Below are 12290 nucleotides of genomic sequence, written 5' to 3' on the forward strand. Positions count from 1 at the left end.
TCATTCTTCCTCTCATCTTTCCACTTTTTTCACTAGTTCCACAGTAATAAATGAAGAAACCAACCTAACATCTTCCTCTCAATATGCACTATTGGGAGTAGTAATAAAAACCAGAAGGAAAGGCAAGAATTTTTATTGCAGCCACTGTGCAGCCTTGCAGTCCTGACGCTGGAACTCCTGACAATGTGTCACTACACGTTATTAAGAAATACTCACATTAAACCTAACTGTAAAGCTCTACATCCAGCCAATTAAACTGCCTGAGCGGCTCAGCTCTCCTGGAGACCTTTGTACTCTCCTTTTCATAAAAAAAAAAAAAAAGCTCTCTTAGGGAAAGGACTGGTTTCTGCAGAGATGAGCCACCCAGCTCCTTCCAGCCCCAGTGTGTGTATAAATGTTTTTGGCTGCTTTCAAACACTGCACATTAATCTGTGCAATGGAGCCTGTCTCCTTCAGTGTTCCATCATTTCTCTTCGAGGCGGGTGAGACAGGGCTGTTCCACTTGGCATCACATACCCTCCCTGCCCCCTTCCTAGGTTTTTTTTTCCTTTGTTTTGTTTGTTAGTTTTGTTTGGTTTGGAGGGGTTTTTTTTTGTTTTTGTATTTCCAGAATAGCTCAGAGGCCATCACCCCTGGCACACCTGGACCTGAAGAGGGATATATTGCTGTAGCAAACCACAGATATACGAGACAGCCAGGGTGCTCAGAAACAGAACTGGTAGATTCTGGTTTTAGCACTTCAAATTATGAAAAATATCAGTGCTCCCTTCCTACAGCTTAGTACACAGCTTCTTTTGCCCCCAGCCAGTTCTTTGCCTGTCTTAACCTGGAGGGACAGAAACTGTTTCTTGAGTCAGGAGCTGCTGGAAACAAACCCCAGGCAGGTCTTTGAGAAGTGATGACTGGGATTCGTTTGTGAGCAATGTGAGCCCCACTGTCCCACCTTGACAAACTCTTGCACTAATAAATCAGAGCATCTCCAGCACACAAGGGGATATCTGATACAAAGCCAAGTATTTTTACTAACCCCACTCCTGGGACGTGGATTTTCATGCCTGCCTGCCCAAAATTTGGCAGGGTGGAAATGAGCTGCAGACAGGAGGATGCCTGTTGCTCAGGCTATGCCAGCCAGGCCCCTCACTGGCTGCTCACATCTGTGACCACTACCACAGCCCAAGTACCTTCTGAACTACCCATGTGCCACCAAAGCCCAGACTGGCAAATCACAACATTTCTTCAAATCTTTACTAAATGCTAAAATGTTCTGCAGTTGCAGCCAATAGGAAGGGAGGCTTCCCCAGAGGAAGCTTCAGCTGCATCCTTGTCTGCTGGGAAGCGTAACCTTGGCTGTGCCCCACGCACAAGAGATGCAGCCATTGCTGGTCCGAGTGGCTCCCTGCCACGAGTTAGGAAGGACAATTCCCTTCTTCACCCAACTCTCGTCACCTCGGGTACTGCACTGCATGGAAACACCCAGAGCCTGAGGAATGGAGCAGGAGCTGAGCAGAGAAGGACCACAGACCTCCTTCATGCCCAGTGCTAACTGTTTCACCATGAAAGGGATGAGCTCCTCTTCCACAGGTGGGGCTTCCCAGGAGGGCGAATGGATGGGAAGGATAAAAGCTGCCTAAGGAGGAATAAGCATCCTAAACCCTGGCAGCTGCTGGTAATCCAGGCATCTGCAGCGTATCTCGTGTTTTGGAAGCTGCAATGGGAACACCATGCACTTTCCCTTTTTTTCTGAGCATCCCTAAATCCTTGGCTCCCGGCATTTCTACAGTGATTAAACACACAGTTCTCAACATTGAAACCCCATAAAAACAAAAATCCATATGGGGAGTGTCCCCATAAACCAGCCAATACCTGCCAGCAGCTGTAATCTTGGTGCCATCAGATCTGCACAATAAATGAGTTCATTTTATTGGGGCAGGGTTTTTCTACAAAATGGAAATCAAAATTGGCTTGTGAAGATGAACGATGCCTGTGAAACTTTTTTGCTGCACTTGATTAAATACACACAACAAACCCATTTCTTTTTCTACTTGAACGATAAATTCAATAGTCTAAAATTAAGCCCAGCAGGGTAAGTAAGATCCTGTATGGATTTCAACAGATACTATCATTTTTTTAAAAAAACCTGACTGCAATGTATACACATTGAAAAATCACTTGAGTACCTCTGGCACCAAACATAAACACAGGGAAAACTAAAAATCATGCTGCGTTTTTATCTTGATACATCCTGCACCGCAAAGTACAGCCCTGGTTTGCCATTTCATGATAAACCAACTCTTTGCTTTTGATCACTCCAGTGTGTAACCATGGATGTGAATGTACATTAGGATCACGAAAAGAAAACGGGAAGAAAAAGCCCAATCACAGAAGCACACCAACCTGAACCACATGCTTCCCAACCAAAGGTTATTTGTATATACCAGAATTACCATTTCTCTTCGAGACAACTGATCCTTTTAATGAAAATATAAGAAGCCCTAGAGAAATTCTGGTTGATCGTTATTAAATGCATGGGCCTCGTGCATTTTTTTTTTTTCCCCCAGGAAAATGATTGAAGCTTGGCTTTAGTATAATCCTGAAGATTATTTACATCTTCTGTATTTTTTCCACTGCTGCTGAATAATCAAGGCTCCTTAGAAAACCACTGCCAGAGAAACATAAGTATTTTTCCCCCTTCATTTCCCCTCTCTTTTACACATTCTTTCTTAAAAAGAACTAGTGAGGAGATATTGGAGGTTAGGATTTTTCCTTCCCTTTTTTTTTTTTCTTTTTTTTTTTTCTTTTTTAAATTTCTCTCAGGGAATTTTGTCCCATTTCTTGTCTAAGAGATGATAACGACCATTACTTAAAAGATTTGATTGGGAGGGGGAAGGGGATGAAGGACACAGCTGGCTACTCTCTTTGCTGGGGGATTCTCTGGGGAGAGGCAGAGCCATCTCGAGATTTTGGAAAGCAGACACACAGAAATCCCTGGGGAGCAGCTAGGAAGGGGCAGTGTGTGCACTGTCTCAGTCTCCCTCCTCGATCCCCAGCTTCCAGACATTTGATGAAGGGCAGCTTAGGTTGCCTTTCAAACACTATTTTTTTCTCAGCAGAAAAACCTAAGGGAGGAAAAAAATTGTGGCTCCTCAGAAGAGAACGGAAGGAACTGTCTCTCCTCTTTGGAGGAAAGGGCTCCAAAACACTGCAGGTTCCCTGAATGTTGGGATGCTTTGGAGAGGGATTCTTACAGGGATGCTTCCAGACAAGCACTTTGCTTTCTGCCTCAGCACTCTTTATTATTTCCCATCACGCAACCTCCCCTCCTCTCCTGCTTCTGCCCTATCCACTCAAATGGCTGTGTAGAGGGAATGAAAACAATTAAATACTCTTAAACAGGCAGGGCCGCAACTGGCACGGTAATGAGTTCATTATGCACCTAAACATGCTTTCTAAAAATAAATTACATCCAGGTACAGATATCTCTTGGCTGCACTGTGCCCAGGGGATTATCTCAATGCAAAATCTCTAACAGCCTGGTTTGGTTTGGTTATTACAAAGGATAATAACAAGGGCTTGGCTGATGCGCAGCATCACAAATTTCAGCTCCTCTCAGGTCAAGGGGAAGCCAAGAGAGCTGGTGCTCTGCGAGGCCAGACCCTGTGTTAGAGCCAAGGGTCACCTCAGCCCTCCAGGGCACAGCCAGGCTAAGGGAGCTCAGCTCCACAATCAGGTGCCATCACAGGTCAGGACCAACATCTCGTGCCACTTGTGTGACATGCCTCCTGTCCCCAGTGCAGGCACAGACACTGCCAAGGTCTTGCCTAGGGAGGATCCCATCTGGCAAGCAGGCTTGGTTAGAATTACACAGCAGCCTGGGCTGCAGGAGGCTCATTTGCAGTAATTAGAAGTATGATATGGGCACATGGGAGGACATCAAAGGACACTGGTAGTTTTGATGGCACAAGTCTCTTTTTTTAGTGGTCAAGAGACAAAAATTCCGCTGTGCCCTTGAGCTTCTCTTAATAAACCAAAATTATACAGAATTCTTTTTTTGGCCGGGTAACCAGACAAGTCACTACAAAACCCACTCCAGGGGAAAATTAAAGGTCAAAATTTTTATTTTAACACATGCATTTCATAGAATCATTTAGGTTGGAAAAGACCTCTAAGATCATCGAGTCCACCCATTAACTAGTACCTCGTCCAGCACTGAACCCTGGTTTGAAGCGCCACAAGAGACCTGTGCATGTGTATGCACAGACACACACCTTCCCTGCTCCACAGCACAGCCATATGGGCTGCCTCGCTTCCCCAGCCTCCCAAACTGAATACAAACAAGGCTTCACGTACATTGGAACCTGCAGGAAGCTTAACATTTACTTGGCTTTTATGTAAACACTTACGTGAATTACACAAGTTTCAGCCAAGAGTCTCAGCCCCCCGCTGTGCTGAGCTAGATAATTCATTACAATTAAAAGCAGAGAGGGAGGCAATCAGGCTCACCCGACAGCGGGCTGGTATGGATTTGCTCTCCCAAACGGTTTCCAATTTGTCTTCTGCAGGAAACCCCACTGGCATTTGCAGGGGAATGCTGCTCCTGCAGCCCGGGGCCAGGCTGTGTGAGCAGGGATGGACACGGAGGTGTCCCCCGTGTAGGCAGCATCCCAGTGAGGCAGCACCTTGCAGGCAGGGGAGCGCTGCCCTGGGTACACATACACATCACACCCCGACTATAATCATCAGCATCAGCAACAAAAAGGCACGTGGATGTTGTTGGGGATGCGGTTTAGTGCTGAGTTGACTGTTTTACCCGTGATCCTAGAGGTCTTTTCCAATTTAAGGATTTTATAACAAAAGAACCCTCCCGCCATAAGCACATGCATCACCCCAAACTGCAAGGCAGCATCTATTCCCCACATCTCTGCCTTTCTCACTCAGCATCCATAATATGCTAAGCTGTTAAAACTATCATGTGGAAAGTGCTGTGGCTTACAGTGCTGAAGACAAGTGGTGTTATCATTTGGTGTTTCTTCTTTTGTTATTACAGCGAATCTTCCTACATCTCTGAAAATAATCCAATTATTGCTTACCACTGGTAAGGTCACTGTTGCTTTGAACAGAGATTTGGCTAATACTCTGATTACTTTTAAGCAAATATTGCTGAGACTTGAGCAGAAATTTCAGAGAGATTGAAAATCCATTTAACTGGAAAACACAGATAGGAAAATATTCAGACTCTAGTGGATATAAGCAACAAAAATAAGGTATCATTTCTCTTTCTTATTAAAAAAATATTGGTTTATCTGAAATCAACAGCACAGATATATTCAGCTATTAAACAATATATGATTTCTCATATCATATAACCTTAAAATACTGCAATCATTGAATCTTTATTAAATGTTCTCATATGGGTTTCCAGAGGTATTGAACTACTTAAGTGTAATATATGGAAAATAGCAAAAGGTTTGTATCACTTCTGGGAATAAAAGAGCTCCTGAAGAAAAGCAGATATCAAAGATCAATCTGTAATAAGGAAAGGAAGTTAACAACCCTTACAGTGGTCTTGGAGATAATTTTTCTGCATGGAGCCAACGAGATAACAGCAAAATTATACAAAATACAGGTGGTGCTAAGAAAAGGTGTCTATTATAATTCCTTTGGTGCAATTAATCATAGGTTCTTTACTGTCAGACCATCTCCAGGTAATGGCAAAAAAGGGGAAAAAATAGCCAATTCTTTCTGTTATTTTTCCTTAGAAGGGATTAATCATACTGTCACTGGAAGATGCTTTTTCTGACATTGCTTTACTTGAACTGGCCAAAAACAAACTGCCAAAGCTGATCAAAAACAAAACACAGCAAGGACTTGCTGTCCTTCTGCTGAAAGAGTGGAGAGACGCTCAGATTAACCCCCGAGTGTCCTGACAGCTAGGAATGACCCATCTCAGTGATACCACCAGAAAACCCAGACAAGCGTTCCTGGAAGGGGGAAGGATGAAAAATTCCAACAGCTGTGGGGGTGGCCAGGGCTGCCTGACCCATGGATGGCTTCTCCCCCTCCTCTCCTTGCAACCACATTGCTTGCTGGAGGGTTTCCTCCCAACACCCCCGCAACACATCTTCATCCCACAGCAGGGATCTGTAGCCGGGTCCAGGCTGAACTCTGGCTCGGCCCTGGGGGCTTTGGCACAGTGACACCCCCTACATCCCTTTTAGAGCCGCATCTTTTTTTGATTTTCCTCCACGCTCCTTCAGCCTCCGCTTTCCAGCAGCGCAGGCGGGTAACGCCAGGGCGGGATGTCACGGCGTCGTGCCAGCAGTGAGACAGGCAGTGACATGCCCCTGGGGACACAGACGGGTGAGCAGGCACGGTGCTGCACTGTCTCTCTCCTAGGAAACCCGCCCCGCCTGCCTCACACGCGCCAAAATCCCGAGGGGACAGCGGAGAGCGGAAATCGCATCAAGAAAACCTATTTAAAGTGATACCCCACTGTCATGCAGCAAAGGAAAAACGTGTGCCTCAGCCTTCCAGATGACTCTATTCCCTCCAGAGAGCTGCCTGCGAGCAAGCTGCCTGCCCAGCACCATGAATGATAGGGCAGCACTATCACAAAGCCTAACCTGCCTTTGTCCTGCCAGTTTTGGCTTCCTGCCTTCTCATCTTGGACCAAGAAGGGGACAAAAGGCGGCCTGGAGGGGAGAGAACCACTGCAGGGCAGCCGCTGCCTAGCAAAGACACCAGGGGAACAGGATGCTCCGGGAATGAGGATGCCCAGAGGATGAGTGAGATCCCAGACACACTAATCCCTCACTGATGGCTAATGAGTTCCACGGGGTTCCCACTCATCTCCCAGCACTGGCTTCTCCCCTCTCTCCCCGCAGCCAGGGGCTGCACAGCGATTCAGGGATGTTCTGCAGCAGGAGGCAATGCTCTCGTCCACACACTTAACACGTTTTCTATTTTGAACCTCAGTCCCCATGCCTTTCTCCCGGTTGTTTCTTAATGCTTTCCTCATCAATGCCCACACCCACTCTGCGGCACAGACACCTGCAGGCTTTTAATTGCTCCTGGATTGCCTTGATTAGATGCTTTCAGGGACCTTTGGCTTTTCTCTCAAGAGGTATCCAAGAGACAGGCACAAACTCACAGTGTCAATCCAGAGTGCTGGGCTCTGTTTTCTCTCGTACATACGCAGCAGCCAGGGCTTGGGTCTGCTGATACCATCCCTGGGCATCTACAGTGCTATGAAATCAGCATGCAAAGGGTATAAAATACTGTCTAGCAGCAACTGCACTTCCACTGGGCTAAGCACTCACGCCTCACGGGCTTATTTCTACAAAAACCTAAGTATGCTGCCAACTAATCCCCTCTTTCCTACCTAGTAACTATATCTGGATTTTTTATATTTTTTTTTTAGCTCTTTTTCTGAAAACCTGTTTCTTCAGAGAAAAAGCAGCAGCCTGAAAAACTGAAAACTGAGTATTTAAGAAATAAATTGTATTGGTGCCTTAGGAAGAACATGGACTATTTTAAGCACATTAGACCGTCATGTTAAATATTAGCAAACAGAGGAAGAAAAAAACACATCATTTTGTGCTTCTTGTTAATGGCACTAAACCCCGGCACACAGGAAAGCCCATGGCATAGGATTTTCAAAACCATTCTGTGAGCTGCAGAATAACCTCCAGGTTAAAAGTGCATTAAGACAATTATAATCAAAACATCTCTGTCAAGGGGGGATATCAAATCTCCCTTCAGGGACACGTTTAACTTCTCAGCAAGTGAACACAACCAAACCACACCACTGTTTTGCTGCTAGTGGCAGATAAGTTATCCTGGCCACCTTGCTGGGGCTGGCAATGGCATAGGGACCCAGGATCTGCTGCTGGAGGATCCTACTGCTGGGGAGCCTGGAATGCCAAGGGAGCCCAGCATGTCAAAATGCCCAGGCTCCTCACAGCGTCCCCCTTCCAAAAGGTAGCCTGGGTGAGAAAGACTGAGACCTAAGAAATGATGGATAGCTCTGAGATAAATGAACACATGCAGCATCTGAGGAGAGGCAGGGCAAAATGCAGAGCCAGGTAGCAAGCATTGCCCGCATCCAGCCTCAATGCTGCCAGGGTTTTCAAGAAAGAAATAAAAAAATAATAATTATAAATGCCCCCAACTCAGCTGGCAGACCACTTTTACACACATTTGTACAAACATCGAAGAAATATCCAAAGTATAGTTGTGCTTAACATTGTAAGTTTAAAAACAGCACCTGACAATGCTGACTGGGCAGAGCACTTCCCAGATAAACTTTAGAGTCAGGAGGACCAAGAGAGGATACGCTCTCTCCTGCTTTTAGCCAGGGCTGTCTAAATGCAGGAAAACAAAACAGCAAGGGTGGATTTAATGCAGAAACCCGAGCTGGCTCATTAGTGTGGAAGCAGCTGTCAATAGCTCAGGTCTGCACCTAAGCACCTGGCCACCTGAGCCCAGCTATTTAACCCAGAGTGGATGAGACTCCACTGGTGGCACCACGCCACCACGCAGACCAAGGCAGCTGAAACAGCCAGCAAACACCATGTAGGGTGGGATTTCATCAATCCAGTCCCATAACCGGTTGTGCAGAGCAAATGCACGTTGAAAGAATGTCACTCGCAATATCAAGGTTCTCATCAGGGACGAGTATGTCATGAATCACTGCTGAAGCCAAATTTAAAAGGATATTGATGCCCAGGCATCCCATTTGGTGCTCATATAACATATGGCACATGTGAATTTTATAGCTTTTGTATTAATCTGCCCAGAATGCCATCACTTTGTGAGACTTCATGAAATATTAAAATTAATGAAGATAATTTATTTTACAACTCTCGGCAAAGGCCCTGGGAATGATGAGAACCTCCCTATTAAATTCATTCAGGTTTGTGACTCGCAGCCCTAATATCTGGCATCTGTTTGCCAAGTGAAAGAAAGACACGATGTTTTTCAAGCTGGTTATTTGATGGATTGGCCTGAATTTATTTATTAAGGTTTCTACAATCTATTATCACTGCAGGAAACCGAGAGGGAGGAATGATAGAGTAAGCATGTTTATCAAACCACGTGAAATCTACAGAGACATTCAAAACAATTCTCTCTAGCCACTGCAGGAAAGCGTCAGGCATCTTTATTGATAGCCCAACTGTGCATTGCACAGTTAGCTTTCAAAAACCCAAGAGAAGACTATGATGTATAAGGACAATATAGGAAAAGGCTGAATTTTCACATTCTGTGATGAATACAACAGTGCTAGAGTCATTTCTAAAGGACTCTGCCCACCTGCGTGCAAAACAGTGTTTGAGGTATCAGCAGGTGGCAAAACGCACGTGTGCCAACGCACAAACCAGGCAGGGACAGACAGCCCTGGAAAGCAGCCGGGGCCAAGATATTCCCTGCTATAACGATTACTGAGCAAGAGAGTGGTTTCTGCAATGTGTATCTGGAAGAGTCGAAGCCAACAGCTGCTGGGAACTTTGAACAACCACAGGATCCAATAGTAAATCTCTGATGAATGGTTAACACCTTGCAAATCTTTTCAAGAGCACGGAGCGGTATCGAACTAGTAGCCCGCTGCAAAACTATGTGCGCACAAGATACAAAGTCAATGTTTCGACCAGCTAATAATGAGAAAAGAAGGGTTCATGCAAGGTCCCTCAGTCCAGCCACCTGCCCCAAGGGGTAGAGGAATTGATTGTGTGAGTAATCGTGTGCGTCTTGGACCTTGGCTACGTCTGTGCATGCAGGAAGAGGCAGCGGAAGAAATCAAGTGCAGCAGGATATTGTTGTGTGCAACAGCCTCAGCCGTGCTCGTGTCTGAAAAAACTGTTAGCAATCCCTGTACCTGAAACAGGGCACGCACCAGCTTCTGCAAAGTTTATTATTTTCTTATTTCCTATTGCAAATTGGTTGACTGAAATCCTCTGAGCTTCGCAACCAAACAAATCATCCTAATAAACATGAACTGAAGGGAACGGGTGGAGACACATCTGCTTAAATGAGCACACAACTGGTAGTTACTGAACAGACAGCTATGAAAACTTGAGTCTGTGTCTACGGAGATGTTTCCCATTAAAAAACATCTTGTTAATACCAAATACTCTTGGACTACTTCTCCACAATGTAAAAAATCATGTGCAAAATTACATTCTACTTCCAAGATGCCATACACATGAACAGCAGAAAAACAATATTCTGAAAAAGGAATTTCACAGTTCATGTTATTGTGCCAAAATAGCTGCACTGCAACCAAACACACGAACCGCACCATCCACAAAAGAGCCAATATCTGCCCAACAGCAGCCCACGGTCAGAATCACAACTGATAAGGACAATGATGATGATAAATGAAGTTGGACCAACAACAACTGGCTCTGAATTACACTTTGATTCTATTATTTCCATCTCCCAAGACACACATGCTCACTATATTGAGAACATATGGTGACATGGTGACACGTGGATTTGAATCTATTTCAAAGGTATGTGGAGTCACATAAGCAGAGCAGGAGCGTGTGCTTGCTCCAGCCAAGATACTCATTTATTCTTCATATGCATTTATGTGTGGGAATGGGCTCGTCAGCATCACTGCTTGGTTCATCCATAATTAACATCTGGATGCCAAACAGAATGAAAGCTGACACAAGATCCAAGTATTCCAAAACTCTACAAGCTCTCTGCATACTTGAAAACTAAGGAAATATCTTGACCTGAAAAGGAGACTTTGCATTCCCAGTTTAAGCATGTGCTAAATTGTACAGACATGTTGGTCCAGGGTGTTGACCTCATGTCTCAGCTGATGAGGGATGACCTTGCAAGATGGAGTTGTCACACAGTAAAGCAGAAGCAAGGAGAGATTTTGCTTCAGCAACTGTTTTCTGGGAAATGATCAAGTGAAATCACAGAATCACAAAATGAACTAGGTTGGAAAAGACCTTTGAGATCACCAAGTCCAACCTATGAGCTAACCTAACACCTCGTCATCAACTAAACCATGGACTGAGTGCCACGTCCAGTCTTTTTTTAAAACATGTCCAGGGACAGTGACTCCACCACCTCCCTGGGCAGACAATTCCACTGCCCAATCACTCTTCCAGTGAAGATTTTTTTCCTGATATCTAACCTAAACTTCCCCTGGTGCAGCTTAAGACTATCCTCTTATTCTGTCAGCGGTTGCCTGGGAGAAGAGCCTGACCTCCACCTGGCTACATCCTTCTTTCAGGAAGTTGTAGAGAATGATAAGGTCACCTGAGTCTCCCTTTCTCCAGGCTAAACAACCCCAGCTCCCTCAGTTGTTCCTCACAGGGTTTGTGTTCCAAGTCCTTCACCTCGTTGCCTCCTCTGGACATCCTCAAGCATCTCAATGTCCATCCTAAACTGAGGGGACAGAGCTGGACACAGCACTCAATGTCCATCCTAAACTGAGGGGACAGAGCTGGACACAGCACTCAATGTCCATCCTAAACTGAGGGGACAGAGCTGGACACAGCACTCAATGTCCATCCTAAACTGAGGGGACAGAGCTGGACACAGCACTCAATGTCCATCCTAAACTGAGGGGACAGAACTGGACACAGCACCCAATGTCCATCCTAAACTGCGGGGACACAACTGGACACAGCACTCAGTGTCCATCCTAAACTGAGGGGACAGAACTGGACACAGCACTCAATGTCCATCCTAAACTGAGGGGACAGAGCTGGACACAGCACTCAATGTCCATCCTAAACTGAGGGGACAGAACTGGACACAGCACCCAATGTCCATCCTAAACTGCGGTGACACAACTGGACACAGCACTCAGTGTCCATCCTAAACTGAGGGGACAGAACTGGACACAGCACTCCAGGTGTGCCCTCACCAGTGCAGAGTACAGGGCAAGAATGACCTCCCTGCTCCTGCTGGCCACACCATTCCTGACACAGGCCAGGTGCCATTGGCCTTCTTGGCCACCTGGGCACACTGCTGGCTCCTTTCAGCTGCTGTCACCAGCACCCCCAGGTCCCTTTCTGTCTGGGCACTGTCCAGCCACACTGTCCCCAGCCTGTAGCACTGCAGACAGATGCTGTGGCCAAATCTGGCACTTGGATTTGTTAAACTTCATGTTGTTGGACTCAGCCCACCAATCCAGCCTGTCCAGGTCCCTTTGCAGAGCCCTCCTACCTTCCAACAGATTGACACATGCTCCCAGCTTGGTGTCATCTGCAAATTTTCTGATGGTGGACTCAATCCCCTCGTCCAGATCATCAATGAAAATATTAAAC

General features: G+C 45.8%; 1 protein-coding gene across 3 annotated transcripts in view; it reads right to left on the reverse strand.

Annotated features, from left to right (window-relative positions):
• Positions 1–12290, reverse strand: part of PRICKLE2 (prickle planar cell polarity protein 2) — a 103984-nt gene that overhangs the window by 60467 nt on the left and 31227 nt on the right. The window lies entirely within an intron of this gene.

Source organism: Hirundo rustica, chromosome 12 (assembly GCF_015227805.2).
Source record: "Hirundo rustica isolate bHirRus1 chromosome 12, bHirRus1.pri.v3, whole genome shotgun sequence".
In the NCBI taxonomy this organism is placed as follows: domain Eukaryota; kingdom Metazoa; phylum Chordata; class Aves; order Passeriformes; family Hirundinidae; genus Hirundo; species Hirundo rustica.